At 37.7% G+C, this 18,103-nt stretch overlaps 1 protein-coding gene and 1 non-coding gene across 3 annotated transcripts in view; one reads left to right on the top strand and one right to left on the bottom strand.

Moving 5' to 3' along the window:
- BMPR1A (bone morphogenetic protein receptor type 1A) overlaps positions 1–18,103 on the top strand; it is a 140,305-nt gene that overhangs the window by 12,085 nt on the left and 110,117 nt on the right. The gene's annotated exons all lie outside the window — the stretch shown is intronic.
- Positions 11,457–11,529, bottom strand: TRNAW-CCA (transfer RNA tryptophan (anticodon CCA)). The gene has a single exon. It is a non-coding gene; the product is annotated as a tRNA-Trp (tRNA).

Genomic DNA, 18,103 nt, shown 5'->3' with positions numbered 1-18,103 from the left:
ACATATCCTAAATAGACTGAGCTGATATTCTTACAACTAATTATGATATGGACAATTTTAGTGTTACAGTGTGTATTAAGTCATCTTTAAACGAATTATTCCCTTTTCTTAAGGAGTTATAAAAATTCTTTTCCAAAAGTAACAGATCACTTTGGGGGGTTAAATTTGGGTTTCCTATTTAAATCTTCAGCACTGAATCAACATTTTATTAGATTACAGATAAGGGGATTTTCAGTGATACTAAAAGAGTGTGATCTGTTGTAAATTTGTTGGTTGCTTTCGTTTTTGTTAGTATTCAGGGATGTGTGGTACTTTAATGTTCTGCCCTTCAAAAATCAGCTCTTATGAATTTGTTTAGACAGAATATTTAAGTTTTAAAATAATCAGGCATTTAAAAACAGTTGAGGGACTTCCCTGGCAGTCCAGTGGTTAAGACTGCCTTCCAGTGCAGGAGGTGTGGGTTCGATCCCTGGTCAGGGAGCTAAGATCCTACATACCAGCGTGGTGCAGCCAAAAACTAAAAAAACTAAAAAAATAAAAAATAAATAAAAGTTGAAATTTAAAAAGGGAAAGACATAAAAAAGCTTTTATTTGGTTTTGGGATGCTTAAATTACTAACATTTGAATAGCTTTATAGTTTACAAAGCACTTTTTAGTATCCATTATCTCTGGTGATTCATTGTCTTGCTAACATTTTTTACCTCTTGAAAATTAAGGCAGAACACTCTCAGTTAAGTCAGTGGTTATAGAATGCTCTTTAGTTTTTACTTACTATAGGGATGATACATATTCAGGACTCAGAAAACATGGAAAAGTAGAACAAAAAGGAAACACATCCCCAGCGTCTCATAACAACCATTGTTGGCATTCAGTATAATTGTTTTCGGTCTTCTTTTTCTACTCATATTTTTTGCGTAGTTTGCCCTGATACTGAGGATGCAATATTTGTATCCTTTTAAAATTCACATCTTAAGCATTTCTAATAAAAAAATAGTTCTTAACCATTTGGGGGGGTACTGTTGCAGTAAAATTTTTTTCTACTTGAGGGAAAACATTTTATTCTAGGATCATGTGTTATAAATATATAGTGGTTAAGAGCATGGACTCTGGTTGGGTTTAAATCCCAGCTCTGCTTCTTCCTAGCTGGGCCATCAGCAGTTTTGGTAAATTGAGTAACATCTCTGTGTCTGTTTCCTCATCTGTAAAATGGGAATAATGGCTCCTACCTCATGGAGTGGTTGTAAGTTTATATATATATGATATGTACATATGTCATATGTATATATAAAACATATATATAATATAAATGTATTTTATATCTTAGAACTGTATCTGACCCATTGTAAGCACTGTGTACGTTACCTAAAATTTTAGATCAGGGACCATGACCACACTGACTGCTGATGAAACTGGCAGACAGAACATTAGTAAAGATACGGAAGGTCGGGTGATGCAACAAAAAAACATAATATATAGTGAACATCACACCCAGTAAGGATAGAGTGTGACCCATTTGCTGGGTCATTAAAGCAAGCCTCAACAAATATCAAAGGATTGAAATCATTCATAATGTTCTCTGACGATAATGGAATTAAGTTAGAAACCAATAACAAAAGATAATGAGAAAATCTTTGAAATTAAACAGTGCACTTCTAAATAACCACACATGGATCAAATAAGTTACAAAAGAATTAGGAATTATTTGGGATTCAAGAATAATGAAAACCTCCTATTTTCTTGGCACTTGCATAGAGCCCTTAACTTTTCTAAGGAGAAAGAAATAGTCTTTTTGAGGAAGCAGAGACAAGAATTCTGAGATGATCAGTTTAGTGTTGGTAATTATTTCTAAGTCTTTAAGACTTGGAAAGTATAATTCAACTTGATAAGTATGTAATGAGCACCTGTTACAGACTAGAGACTGTTCAGACTCGGTTATACAATAGAGAATAAAAATAACCCTGAGTTCTACTTTCATAGAGCTTATGCTGTAGTGGGGGAGACCAGATTAAAAAAACACAAACCCACCCAGTTATGTCATGACAATGCAGTATTGGTGCTAGGAAAGAAAAGTGTAGAGTACTAGGAGAGTGGCTAGTAGGGGACCTAACCTTATTTAGGTTGAGAATGTGGTGAGATATGTAAAAATTAGAATAAAGCAGGGGAAAAGACCCATGGAAAATCGTAGAAAGTATATTTTTAAAAGATAAGAGAATAAATCTTAAAATGTGTTATTTTAACTGACTTAAACAATCCAGAGGCCTGAGTGGTTATCCTTAGTGCAGTATTGACTATTGGATAGTCTCATTCAGGACATGCTTTAGGTCTCAGTTCTCTGTTCTGTAGAATGGCAGTGGGCAGGACTAGACTAGATAATGGCTAAGTTTCTAGTTCCAAAGTGCTAATTCCATTGAAACTTTTATTAGCTCTTTAAAGAGTATTTTTCTCTGATTGTGAAAAAGAAATATGCTATTTTTAGAAAAACTTGGAGAGTATAGAAGAAAGACTGTCCCTCAAATTTCATTTGTACTGATGATGTCAATTTTATTATAAATAGAGAATATATAGAGAATTTGACCTCCTTGCAGCTCTGGGAGGTATTGGTTAACAGGACAGTATTAATCAGGACAGGCTAAATTATGCCACATTAAGGAAAAAAATTCTCAAATTTCAGTGGCTTGACAGAGTGAAAAGTTCGTTTCTCATTCCATATTCAGCTTGGGTCAAGTAAGCAGTTGAGAGAAAGCCTGTTAGAGGCTCTACCATCTTGTAGCTGTTCCTCTGGAACACATGGCTTTCTTGGTTGCTATGGAAGGAAGGAGAATATTGGAGGATCTTGTAACCAGCAATTATGTATGTAACTTTAGTAGTAGGAACTAGTCATTTGGCCTTACCTAACTGCAAGGGGGTAAAGAAGTGTAGTTCTTCCATGTCCCTGGAAGTAGAGGAGACCTGGCTATGGGTGAGCTTTAAAAAGTCTTTACAATAACAACCTTGCTTTTCCTGGCCATAGTTGAGTAGACTGAGGATGGACCTCTAATTCAAGTGGGGCCAGTTGGATTGTTTTGCCTAGGAGTTTGCTTTTGGGCCACTGGTGACTGGAGTGTTCAGGCCATTAGACACAGAGGGTTTGCTCCTAGTCAGGGTGGTAGGATTCAAATACCTAAGCAATCAGAACTTTATCTGTAGAGAGAAGAATGAATCAAATGCATTGAAGAAATAAGGTGTTGTGTACCTTATTTGGGGAGAAAGAATAGCTATTGGTATTCAGTGGCTTTGGTGGGGGGGGGAAATAACTATTGGTATTCAGTGGCTTTCCGTATCTCAGTTCTAGATCCTTAATGAAGACTGGCTGTAGTTCCTACACATAGATTTCTTTTTTTTAAAATTAATCAATTAATTAATTTATTTATTTTTGGCTGTGTTGGGTCTTCGTTGCTGCGCATGGGTTTTCTCTAGTTGCGGTGAGGGGGGCACTACTCTTTGTTGTGGTGCGCAGCCTTCTCATTACAGTGGCTTCTCTTTGTTGCAGAGCACAGGCTCTAGGGTACGTGGGCTTCAGTAGTTGTGGCACGAGGGCTTAGTAGTTGTGGCACAGGGGCTTAGCTTAGTTGCTCCACAGCATGTGGGATCTTCCTGGACCAGGGCTTGAACCCATGTACCCTGCATTGGCAGGTGGATTCTTAACCACTGCGCCACCAGGGAAACCCCCTACACGTAGATTTCTTGAGAATGTATATGCTTTTGCAACACACGGAATAGTCCCCAAAAGTGAGCATGTTTTGTTCCACAAAGAAAATCAGTTGATTTTCGGAAAGCAAAAAACAAACAGGTTATATTTCCTGACCATGGTGCCATAGAAATGAACAGCAATAGGATGCTTTACCACCCCCAAAAAAACAAAAACATACAGAACAAACAAAAACATAAATCTAAAACAAAAACACCTACATTCTTGGCAGAGGAGAAGAGACATAGCTTTTAACTAGCTTAAAGAGACAATCATAACTGAAGTCACACAATTTAGAAGTAAATTACAGTGAGAGCACACTGTAATATCAGTGTAGCCAATGTGAAACTATGGGAAATTCATAGCAATTAAATATTAATTAGTAAATAAGAGAGATTAAAACTGAATGAACAAGGTGTATTGGTTCAAGATGGTGGAGTAGAAGGACATGCTCTCACTCCCTCTTGCGAGAGCACCAGAATCACAACTAACTGCTGAACAGTCATCGACAGGAAGACACTGGAACTCACCAAAAAAGATACCCCACATCCAGAGACAAAAGAGAAGCCACAATGAGACGGTAGGAGGGGCGCAATCACAATAAAATCAAATCCCATAACTGGTGGGTGGGTGACTCACAAACTGGAGAACATTTATACCACAGAAGTCCACCCACTGGAGTGAAGGTTCTGATCCCCACGTCAGGCTTCCCAACCTGGGGGTCTGGCAACGGGAGGAGGAATTCCTAGAGAATCAGACTTTGAAGGCTAGTGGGATTTGATTGCAGGACTTCAACAGGACTGGGGGAAGCAGAGACTCCACGCTTGCAGGGCACACACAAAGTAGTGTGCGTGTTGGGACCCAGGGGAAGGAGAAGTGACCCCGTAGGAGACTAAACCAGACCTACCTGCTAGTGTTGGAGGGTCTGCTGCAGAGGCGGGGGTGGCTGTGTCTCAACATGAGGACAAGGACACTGGCAGCAGAAGTTCTGGGAAGTGCTCCTTGGTGTGAGCCCTCCCAGAGTCCGCCATTAGCCCCACCAAAGAGCCTGGGTAGGCTCCAGTGTTGGGTCGCCTCAGGCCAAGCAACCAACAGGGAGGGAACCCAGCCTCACCCATCAGCAGACAAGCAGATTAAAGTTTTACTGAGCTTTGCCCACCAGAGCAACAGCCAGCTCTACCCACCACCAGTCCCTCCCATCAGGAAACTTGCACAAGCCTCTTAGATAGCCACATCCACCAGAGGGCAGACAGCAGAAGCAAGAAGAACCACAGTCGTGCAGCCTGTGGAACAAAAAGCACATTCACAGAAAGGTAAACAAGATGAAAAGGTGGAGAGCTATGCACCAGATGAGGGAACAAGATAAAACCCTAGAAAAACACTAAATGAAGTGGAGATAGGCAACCTTCCAGAAAATGAATTCAGAATAATGATAGTGAAGATGATCCAGGACCTCGGAAAAAGAATGGAGACAGAGATCAAGAAGATGCAAGAAATGTTTAACAAAGACCTAGAAGAATTAAAGAACAAACAGATGAAGAATACAATAACTGAAATGAAAAATACACTAGAAGGAGTCAATAGCAGAATAACTTAGGCAGAAGAATGGATAAGTGACCTGGAAGACAGAATGGTGGAATTCACTGCTGCGGAACAGAATAAAGAAAAAAGAATGAAAAGAAATGAAGACAGCCTAAGAGACCTCTGGGACAACATTAAACACAACAACATTCGCATTATAGGGGTCCCAGAAGGTGAAGAGAGAGAGAAAGGGCCTAAGAAAGTATTTGAAGAGATTATAGTCGAAAACTTCCCTAACATGGGAAAGGAAGTAGCCACCCAAGTCCAGGAAGCGCAGAGAGTCCCATACAGGATAAACCCAAGGAGAAACACGCCAAGACACATAGTAATCAAATTGGCAAAAATTAAAGACAAAGAAAAATTATTGAAAGCAGCAAGGGTAAAACGACAAATAACATACCAGGGAACTCCCATAAGGTTAACAGCTGATTTCTCAGCAGAAACTATAAAAGCCAGAAGGGAGTGGCATGACATATTTAAAGTGAGGAAGAACCTACAACCAAGATTACTCTACCTGGCAAGGATCTCATTCAGATTCGATGGAGAAATCAAAAGCTTTACAGACAAGCAAAAGCTACGAGAATTCCGCACCACCAAACCAGCTCTACAACAAATGCTAAAGGAACTTCTCTAGCGGGAAACACAAGAGAAGAAAAGGACCTACAAACACAAACCCAGAAGAATTAAGAAAATGGTAATAGGAACATACATATCGATAATTACCTTAAACGTGAATGGATTAAATGCTCCAACCAAAAGACACAGGCTCGCTGAATGGATACAAAAACAAGACCCATATACATGCTGTCTACAAGAGACCCACTTCAGACCTAGGGACACTTACAGACTGAAAGTGACGGGATGGAAAAAGATATTCCATGCAAATGGAAATCAAAAGAAAGCTGGAGTAGCTATACCCATATCAGATAAAATAGACTTTAAAATAAAGAATGTTACAAGAGACAAGGAAGGATGCTACATGATGATCAAGGGATCAATCCAAGAAGAAGATATAACAATTATAAATATATATGCACCCAACATAGGAGCACCTCAATACATAAGGCAACTGCTAACAGCTGTAAAAGAGGAAATTGACAGTAACACAATAATACTGGGGGACTTTAACACCTCACTTACACCAATGGACAGATCATCCAGACAGAAAATTAATAAGGAAACACAAGCTTTAAATGACACAATAGACCAGATAGATTTAATTGATATTTATAGGACATTCCATCCAAAAACAACAGATTACACTTTCTACTCAAGTGCGCATGGAACATTCTCCAGGATAGATCACATCTTGGGTCACAAATCAAGCCTCAGCAAATTTAAGAAAAATTGAAATCATATCAAGCATGTTTTCTGACCACAACGCTATGAGATTAGAAATGAATTACAGGGAAAAAAACGTAAAAAAGACAAACACATGGAGGCTAAACAATACGTTACTAAATAACCAGGAGATCACTGAAGAAATCAAAGAGAAAGTCAGAAAATACCTAGAGACAAATGACAATGAAAACATGATGATCCAAAACCTATGGAATGCAGCAAAAGCAGTTCTAAGAGGGAAGTTTATAGCAATACAGTCCTACCTCAAGAAACAACAAACATCTCAAATAAACAACCTAACCTTACACCTAAAGGAACTAGAGAAAGAAGAACAAACAAAACCCAAAGTTAGTAGGAGGAAAGAAATCATAAAGATCAGAGCAGAAATAAATGAAATAGAAACAAAACAATAGCAAAGATCAGTAAAACTAAAAGCTGGTTCTTTGAGAAGATAAACAAAACTGATAAACCGTTAGCCAGCCTCATCAAGAAAAAGATGGAGAGGACTTAAAATCAATAAAATTAGAAATGAAAAAGGAGAAGTTACAACAGGCACTGCAGAAATACAAAGCACCCTAAGAGACTACTAAAAGCAACTCTATGCCAATAAAATGGACAACCTGGAAGAAATGGACAAATTCTTAGAAAGGTATAACCTTCCAAGACTGAACCAGGAAGAAATAGAAAATATGAACAGACCAATCACAAGTAATGAAATTGAAACTGTGATTAAAAATCTTCCAACAAACATAAGTCCAGGACTAGATTGCTTCACAGGTGAATTCTATCAGACATCTAGAGAAGAGCTAACACCCGTCCTTCTCAAACTCTTCCAAAAAATTGCAGAGGAAGGAACACTCCCAAACTCATTCTATGAGGCCACCATCACCCTGATACCAAAACCAGACAAAGATACTACAAAAAAAGAAAATTACAGACCAATATCACTGATGAATATAGATGCAAAAATCCTCAACAAAATACTAGCAAACAGAATCCAACAACACATTTAAAGGATCACACTCCATGATCAAGTGGGATTTATCCCAGAGATGCAAGGATTCTTCAGTATATGCAAATCAGTCAATGTGATACACCATATTAACAAATTGAAGAAGAAAAACCATATGATCATCTCAATAGATGCATAAAAAGCTTTTGACAAAATCCAACACCCATTTATTTATTTATTTATTTATTTATTTGGCTGCGTCGTGTCTTTGTTGTTGCACGTGGGCTTCTCTCTAATTGTGGTGTTCGGGTTTTCTCTTGTTGATATGTGCGGGCTCAGTAGTTGTGGCATGCGGGATTAGTTGCCCCGCGGCATGTGGGATCTTAGTTCCCCGACCAGGGATCGAACCTGTGTCCCCTGCATTGGAAGGCAGATTCTTTACCACTGGACCACCAGGGAAGTCCCTCAACACCCATTTATGATAACTCTCCAGAAAGTGGTCATAGAGGGAACCTACCTCAACATAATAAAGGCCATATATGACAAACTCACAGCAAACATCATTCTCAATAGTGAAAAACTGAAAGCATTTCCTCTAAGATCAGGAACAAGACAAGGATGTCCACTGTCACCACTATTATTCAACATAGTTTTGGAATTTTTAGCCATAGCAATCAGAGAAGAAAAAGAAATAAAAGGAATTCAAATCAGAAAAGAAGAAGTAAAGCTGTCACTGTTTGCAGATGAGATGATACTACACATAGAGAATCCTAAAGATGCCACCAGAAAACTACTAGAGCTAATCAATGAATTTGGTAAAGTTGCAGAATACAAAATTAATGCATGGAAATCCCTTGCATTCCTATACACTAATGATGAAAAATCTGAAAGAGAAATTAAGGAAAAACTCCCATTTACCACTGCAGCAAGAAGAATAAAGTACCTAGGAATAAACCTACCTAGGGAGACAAAAGACCTGTATGCAGAAAACTATAAGACACTGATGAAAGAAATTAAAGATGATACAAACAGATGGAGAGATATACCATGTTCTTGGATTGGAAGAATCAATGTTGTGAAAATGACTATACTATCCAAAGTAATCTACAGATTCAGTACAATCCCTATCAAATTACCAATGGCATTTTTTGCGGAACTAGAATAAAAAATCTTAAAATTTGTGTGGAGACATAAAAGACCCCGAATAGCCAAAGCGGTCTTGAGGGAAAAACACAGATCTGGAGGAATCAGACTCTCTGACTTCAGACTATACTACAAAGCTGCAGTAATCGAGACAATATGGTACTGGCACAAAAACAGACATATAGATCAATGGAACAGGATAGAAAGCCCAGAGATAAACCCACACACCTATGGTCAACTAATCTATGACAAAGGAGGCAAGGATATACAATGGAGAAAAGACAGTCTCTTCTGTAAGTGGTGCTGGGAAAACTGGACAGCTACATGTAAAAGAATGAAATTAGAACACTCCCTAACACCATACACAAAAATAAACTCAAAATGGATTCGAGACCTAAATGTAAGACGGGACACTATAAAACTCTTAGAGGAAAACATAGGAAGAACACTCTTTGACATAAATCACAGCAAGATCTTTTTTGATCCACCTCCTAGAGTAATGGAAATAAAAACAAAAATAAACAAATGGGACCTAATGAACCTTCAAAGCTTTTGCAAAGCAAACTACAAACAAGATGAAAAGACAACCCTCAGAATGGGAGAAAATATTTGCAAATGAATCAACGGACAAAGCATTAATCTCCAAAATATATAAACAGCTCATTAAGCTCAATATTAAAATAACAAACAACCCAATCCAAAAATGGGCAGAAGAGCTAAATAGACATTTCTCCAAAGGAGACATACAGATGGCCAAGAAGCACATGAAAAGCTGCTGAACATCATGCAAATCAAAACTACAATGAGGTATCACCTCACACCAGTTAGAATGGGCATCATCAGAAAATCTACAAACAACAAATGCTGGAGAGGGTGTGGAGAAAAGGGAACCCTCTTGCACTGTTGGTGGGAATGTAAATTGATACAGCCACTATGGAGAACAGTATGGAGGTTCCTTAAGAAACTAAAAATAGAGCTACCATATGACCCAGCAATCCCACTACTGGGCATATACCCAGAGAAAACCATAATTCAGAAAGGCAGATGTATCCCAGTGTTCTTTGCAGCACTATTTACAATAGCCAGGACATGGAAGCAACCTAAATGCCCATTGACAGATGAATGGATAAAGAAGATGTGGTACATATATACAGTGGAATATTACTCAGCCATAAAAAGGAACGAAATTGAGTCATTTGTAGAAGTGTGGATGGATCTAGAGACTGTCATACAGAGTGAAGTAAGTCAGAAAGAGAAAAACAAATATCGTATATTAATGCATATATGTGGAACCTAGAAAAATGGTACAGATGAACTGGTTTGCAGGACAGAAATTGAGACACAGATGTAGAGAACGAATGTATGGACACCAAGGGGGGAAAGTGGCAGGGGGAGCGGTGGTGGTGTGATGAATTGGGAGATTGGGATTGACATGTATACACTGATGTGTATAAAATGGATGACTAATAAGAACCTGCTGTGTAAAAAATAAATAGCATTCAAAAAACAACTGAACAAGATATTCAATTCACACTGATTTAAAACAACAAAATAAATTAGAATGAAGGAATTAATAAATATAAAATTATAAGTTAATGAAAACCAAAACAACTTGATGAGTAAAATCAAAAGGTGGCAGACTCTGGGCAAGTCTGCTTAAGAAGAAAACAAACTAGAAGCAAACATTAAAAACGAGCTAGGGACATCTCTATAAATACCAAGATGAAAGCCTTATAAGAGAACTATTATGCATAAGTTTATGCCACATATCCTGGAAATTGGATGAGATGGATTATTTTCTAGGAAAATGTAAATTACTGAAATTGTTAGAAGGAATGGAAAGGTTGATAATCCAGTAGCTGATGAAGAAATAGAAAAAATTATCAAAGATATATCTTTTAAAAGGGCCAGATGTTTTACAGAACTTTAAAGCAATTGATAATGCCTATGTTACACATTATTTCCAGAGGAAAGAAAAAATGCAAAAGAGAAGATACTCTTTGAAACTAACATAACTCTGCTAGCAAAAAGGATAGCACAAGAAAAGAAAACAGTAGGTTCTTCTCATCACCTCACTGTGAAATCCAAAATAAAATACTAGCAAACCAGTCCCAAAAGTATATTAAAAGTATAGGGTCAAGCTGTCCCAGAGATTTAAGGATGATTTTACCTTAGGAAATCTATTAGTATCATTAGGACTACATTAATAAATCAAAGAAGGAAAACAATATCATTTTAGTTGATGACAAAAAAGCTATTATATTTAAAATAGATAAGCAACAAGGACCTACTATATAGCACAGGGAACTCTGCTCAAAAGTCTGTTATAACCTAAATGGGGAAAAAATTTGAAAAAGAGTACATATATGTATATGTATAACTGAATCACTTTGCTGTACATCTGAAACTAATACAACATTGTAAATCAGGTATGCTCCAATATGAAATAAAAATTAAATACAAAATATATATATATATTTTATTTAAAAAAAAATATATAAAGCTGTTAGATAAAATTCAATAACCAGTTCTGATAGACTAGGTTTAGGAAAAGAAAGAAACTTCCTTAACCTGATACGAGGTGAAACTAACTGAAGCATATAGTAAACTCAACTGGTAAGATATTTTCTAAGAAAAAAAGAACAATACTAAGAGCTCATTTTATAAAATATATTTATTTTGGCCGCACTGGGTCTTAGTTGCGGAATCTAGTTCCCTGACCAGGGATCGAACCTGGGCCTCCTGCATTGGGAGCGTGGAGTCTTACCCACTGGACCATCAGGGAAGTCCCTAAGAGCTCATTTTTAATGCTGCTGTTAAACATTTAACTGGAGGCCTCTGCCAATGGAATTTTGTATAACAAAGGTATACAGGCATACCTTGGAGATTTTGTGGGTTTGGTTTCAGACCACTGCAATAAAGCAAATATTGTAATAAAGAGGTCAAACAAATTTTTGGTTTCCCACTGCGTGTAAAAGTTATGTTTACACTACAGAGTAGTCTACCAAGTGGGAAATAGCATTGTCTAGAAGGACCAATATGCATACCTTAATTTAAAAATACTTCATTGCTAAAAAATGCTGACTGTCACCTGCAACTTCAGCAAGTCAATCTTTTTGCTGGTGGAGTGTCTTGCTTTGATGCTGATGGCTGCTGACTGATCAGGGCGGGGGTTGCTGAAGGCTGGGGTGGCTGTGGCAATTTCTTAAGATAAGACAGCAGTGAAGTGTGCTGCATTGTTTGACTCCTCTTTTCATGAACAGTTTCTCTGTAGCGTGCAGTGCTGTTTGATAGCATTTCACCCACGGTAGAACTTCTTTCAAAGTTAGAGCCAATCCTGTCACACACTACTGCTGTTTTATCAAATAAGTTTATGTAGTAGTCTAAATCCTTTGTTGTCATTTCAACAGTTTTCATAGCATCTTTACCAGGAGTAGATTCCATCTCAAGAAACCATTTTCTTTTCTCATCCATAAGAAACAACTCCTCATTTGTTAAAGTTTTATCATGAGATTGCAGCAATTCTGTCACATCTTCAGGCTCCACTTCTAATTCTAGTTCTTTTGCTATTTCCACCATATCTGCAGTTACTTCCTCCACTGAAGTGTTGAACCCTTCAGAGTCATCCATGAGGGTTGGAATCCGCTTCTTCCAAACTTGTGTTAATGTTGATACTTTGACCTCTTCCCATGAATCATGAATGTTCTTAATGGCATCTAGAATGGTGTATATTTTCCAGAAGGTTTTCAATTTACTTTAGCCAAATTCATCAGAGAAATCACTGTGTATGGCAAATATAGCCTTATGAAATGTATTTCTTAAATAATAAGACTTGAAATTTGAAATGACTGCTTGATCCATGGGCTGCATAATGGATGTTGTGTTAGCAGGCATGAAAACAACACTAATCTCATTGTACATCTCCATCAGAGCTCTTGGGTAACCAGGTGCATTGTCAATGAGCAGTAATATTTTATTTTTTTACTTTTTTTTTTAATTTTATTTTTTTTATTGAAGTCTAGTTGCTTTACAGTGTTGTGCCAATCTCTGCTGTAAGCAAAGTGACCCAGTTATACACATAGAGGTGTTCTTTTTTTTATATTCTTTTCCATTATGGTTTATCACAGGATATTGAATATAGTTCCCTGTGCTATACAGTAGGACCTTGTTGTTTATCCATTCTATATATAATAGTTTACATCTGCTAGTCCCAAACTCTCAGTCCTTCCCTCTCCCATCCCTCTCTCCCTTGGCAACCACAAGTCTGTTCTCTTTGTCTGTGAGTCTGTTTCTGTTTTGTAGATAGGTTCATTTGTGCCATATTTTAGATTCCACATATAAGTGATATCATATGGTATTTGTCTTTCTCTTTCGGACTTACTTCACTTAGTATGATCATCTCTAGTTGCATCCATGTTGCTGCAAACAGCATTATTTTGTTCTTTTTTAATGGCTGGGTAATATTTCATTGTCTGTATGTACCACATCTTCTTTATCCATTCATCTGTTGATGGACATTTAGGTTTCCATGTTTTGGCTATTGTGACTAGTGCTGCTATGAACATAGGGGTGCATGGATCTTCTTACATTCCCACCAACAGTGTAGGAGGGTTCCCTTTTCTCCACACCCTATCCAGCATTTGTTATTTGTAAACTTTTTAGTGATGGCCATTCTGACTGGTGTGAGGTGGTATCTCACTGTGGTTTTGATTTGCATTTCTCTAATAATTAGTGATGTTGAGCATCTTTTCATGTGCCTACTGGCCATCTGTATGTCTTCTTTGGAGAAATGTCTATTAAGGTCTTCTGTCCATTTTTCGATTGGGTTGTTCGGTTTTTTGTTGTTGAGTTGTGTGAGCTGTTTGTATATTTTGGAGATTAAGCCCCTGTCTGTTGCATCATCTGCAAATATTTTCAATGAGCAGTAATATTTTTAAAGGAATCTTTTTTTGTGAGCTGTATGTCTCAACAGTGGGCTTAAAATATTCAGTAGACCACGTTGTAAACAGATGTGCTGTCACCCTGGCTTTGTTGTTTCATTTAGAGAGCATAGGCAGAGTAGATTTAGCATAATTCTTAAGGACCCTAGGATTTTTGGGATGGTACATGAGCATTGGCTTCAACTTAAAGTCACCAGCTGCATTAGCCTCTAATAAGAGAGTCAGTCTGTGCTTTGAAGCTTTGAAGTCAGGCATGGATTTCTCCTCTCTAGTTATGAAAGTCCTAGATGGCATCTTCTTCCAAGATAAGGCTGTTTCGGGACTTCGCTGGTGGTCCAGTGGTTAAGACTCTGTGCTTCCAGTGCGAGGGGCACGGGTTCCATCCCTGGTTGGAGAACTAAGATTCCATAGGCCATGAGGCGTGGCCAGAAAAAAAAAAAGGCTGTCTCATCTACATACATTGAAGATCTGTTGTTTAGTCACTTTCATTAATTATGTTAGCTAGATCTTCTGGCTAATTTACTGCAGCTTCTTCATCAGCACTTGCTGTTTCACCTTGCACTTTTATGTTATGGAGGTGGCTTCTTTCCTTAAACCTCATGAACCAGCCTTTGTTAGCTTCAAACTTTTTTTCTGTAACTTCCTCATCTGTCTCAGCCTTCCGAGAATTGAAGAGAGTTAGGACCTTGCTCTGGATTAGGCTTTGGCTTAAGGGAATGTTGTGACTGCTTTGATCTTCGGTTCAGACCACTAAAAGTTTCTCCATATCAGCAATAAGGCTGTTTTGCTTTCTTACCATTTATGTGTTCACTGGAGCAGCGCTTTTAATTTCCTTCAAGAACTTTTCCTTTGCACGCACAACTTGGCTAACTGTTTGGTGCAAGAGGCCTAGTTTTTGGCCTGTCTTGGCTTTCGACATGCCTCCCTCACTAAGCTTAATCATTTCTAGCTTTTGATTTAAAGTGAGAGATGTGTGACCTTTCTTTCACTTGAACACTTAGAGGCCACTGTAGGGTATTTAATTGGCCTAATTTCAGTATTGTTGTGTCTCAGGAAATAGGGAGGCCCAAGGAGAGAGAGAGAGAGAGAGGTGGGGGAATGGCTGGTTGGTGGAGCAGTCAGAACACACACAACATTTATCAATTAAGTTTGCTGTCTTATATGGGCACGGTCCATGGTGCCCCAAAACACTTACAGTGGTAACATCAGAGATCACAGATCACCATAACAAATAAAATAATAATGAAAAAGTTTGTCATTTTGTGAGAGTTACCAAAATGTGATACAGAGACATGAAATGAGCAAAAATACTGTTGGAAAAGTGGCATCAATAGACTTACTTGACACAAGGCTGCCACAAACCTTTAATTTGTAAAAAACACACTGCAATGAAACAAAGGTATGCCTGTAAATATTTCAAAGGGAAAGTCAAAACTTGTATTCTGCATATGCCCTTTGCAGAGCATATAATCTACCTAGAAAAACCAAGAGAATCAATTGATAAAGTTGGAAAACTAATAAGTGAGTTCAGTAAGGTTCCTGTACACATGATGAACAAAAAAATCAGGCTCCCTGTATACCAGCAATAGCAGTTCAACTTGAAAGTGCTATCAGTGTTTGCTTTGTTTGATAAGAAGTACCTATTAGTCCCAGCCTGCTTGGCAGTTACCTGTCCCAGAATGCTTTGAATCATGAAGAGAGAGCTGCAGGAGATGAAGCTTCCAATTTCCTGCTTGCTTCAGCACAAAAGTCAAATGTTTGAAGGGCTAACACAAGGCTGATTGTTTCATGACAGCCCCAAATAGCTAAAACTATTCCCTATGATGCCCATCTCACCGTGCTGTAAAAAATGTTTCTGGACAACATTCCCTCGAAGAATGTATCACTGAGTTCCCTGGAGAGCCTGGAGGCCTAGCCTCCTACTAGTGTCCTGCAAGAATACCAAAGAAACTACTAAGGAAAACAGAAAAGGGATTCCTCTAAAAACAACTAGTTTTGTTTTTCTGTTTGTTTGTTTTGTTGTTTTGTTTTTAGTGTAATACATGCTGGTAGTAAATAATTCAAACAATACAGAAAAGTGAAGTTTCCTCTTCTCTTTTTCTGCTCTGCCCCTTTCTCAGTTTACTTTTCATTGGTAACCGCTGTTGCTACTTTATCTATCCTAAAATTTCCTCTCCATTTACAAAAATATATTTCCATTTCTTGTGTTTTATACAGGTGGTATCATGCATTTTGTGCTGCAGCTTGCCTTTTTCATGAAACATTTTCTGTATCTCCCTCATTGTTTTTAACCTCACATTGACCTTTATTCTCTAAGGCTCTGTATAATCTCTTTGGCAGACCCTTTCTTCCTGCTGCTCTCCAATCCCTGAAGCCTTCTCATGGTGCCTCTTTTTCTGACCTTTCTATTCATCTTCTTGCTCTCAAGCATTCTTATGTTTTTTGGACAGACTTAATGCTTTTAAATGTGTGTAAAATAAAATACATTGGATTACAAAGGAAACCAATTATATTGAAATACCACTATTAAAGTAATTTAAAAAATTTAAGATATAGTAATATGTGTTTTCTTTTATTAACTCATTAAATAACCCAGAGATGGGTTTTAATAACTGCCCGAATTTTTAAATAATGATGAATATAAATAATACTCTGAGTTATCTGCAACAGTGTAATTTGATGAGACTATGATTCTTTTGGTAACAAAGTTACAGGTACTGCTAACACTACTGTGGGCTTTGCCTACTCTTATAATTAAATAATTATATTTAAATTTCAGTTAGGGGTTAGTGAAACTAAAGATGTAATTTTTTCTCATCTAAGTTCATGGACCTCCTCAATTTTTTGAGGTCATGGGCCTCTGATTAAGAACTCTAGCAACTGAAACTTGATTCACACTGGAGGACACTGATTTTTTTGCAGTCCACTAAAGTGTTGGAAGTTTCTCTTCCACACCACCTCTCCTTTGGGCCTGGAGATGGGTTATCCTCCTTGCCCCTCTTTGCTACTTCTACACCACTCTCCCTCCAGTCTTACTTAACGTCAAATAAAAGAGATGGTTTTGATTCGTCTCATCAGATAATACCAGCTACTGCTGCTCCTTGCAGTTTTCCGTTGAACCTTGGCTTACTCCCCAGTTATTGCCCCTTATTCTGTGAAGATTTTATCTTATGTAGCTCACTATCTCCAGTACTACTTTATTCTAATTCTTGTGGATCTCAACATCTAGGTGGGTATTCTTCCACTACCTTCCTGGTCTCTTGGTTTCTTGACCTCTTCCAGTGTCTTCCACTCTACTTCAGCCACCTGTGGTCATAGCTCAGATCTGTTATTCAGTAATAATGTGCTTATAATTATAACCCCCCTCCATAATTTCAGTTTCAAGTATTGAACTCTCTGATTTTCACTTCTCACCTTTTCAGCTCATTCCTTCTAGTATAAACTATCCTTTTACCTCACTGGGACTATTGACCCTTTTAGCTTTTTATCGTTTCTTACCGCAGCCCCCCTTACGTCCCATCCCTTCTCCTTATTCATTTTAAATTCTATGGTCAGTCACAATTGTTCAGTTGCAAATACTCTCAACACCCTTGCCCTCACTTGCTACATTGCTTAGTTGAGAAACTCCACTGCTAGATAAATCCAGTTGTGCCTACTCTTCACTTTTGTTGTTATTGTTTGTTATTGTTGTAAAAAAAAAACCCATATATTTAACCCCTTAACTATTTTTAAGTGTACAGTACAGTATTGTTAATTATGTGTACATTGTTATACTAGAACTTTTTCATCTTGTCCTACTGAAACTTTACCCAGTGAACAACAACGTCCTGTTTCCTCCTCACCCCAGCCCTGGCAACCACCATTCTACTTTCTGCTTCTATGACTTTGATTACTTTAGATACCACATGTCACTAAAATCATGTAGTATTTGTCTTTTTGTGATTGGCTTATTTAACTTAACATAATGTTCTCATGGTTCATTCATGTTTGTAGCATATGGCAGGATTTCCTTATTTTCAAAGGTTGAATAATATTCCATTGTGTTTATATACCACATTTTCTTTATCCGCTCATCTGTTGATGGACATTCTGGTTGCATCCACTTCTTGGCTATTGTGAATAATGCTGTAATGAACATGGTTGTGCAAATATCTCTTCAAGATCCTCTTTTCAATTCTTTTGAATACATACCCAGAAGTGGGATAGCTGGATCATACAATAGTTCTATTTTTAATTTTTTGAGGAGCTTCCGTAGTTTTCCTCAGTGGCTGCACCAATTTACGTTCCCACCAATATATAAGAAGGTTCCCTTTTCTCCACACCCTCTCTAGTGTTTATTATTTGTAGACTTTTTGATGATAGCCATTCTGACTGGTGTGAGGTGTTAACCTCATTGTGGTTTTGATTTGCATTTTTCTG

The sequence above is a fragment of the Balaenoptera ricei genome, chromosome 16 (assembly GCF_028023285.1).
Source record: "Balaenoptera ricei isolate mBalRic1 chromosome 16, mBalRic1.hap2, whole genome shotgun sequence".
Taxonomy (NCBI): Eukaryota; Metazoa; Chordata; class Mammalia; order Artiodactyla; family Balaenopteridae; genus Balaenoptera; species Balaenoptera ricei.
This window is presented reverse-complemented; position numbering and strand designations above follow the sequence as displayed.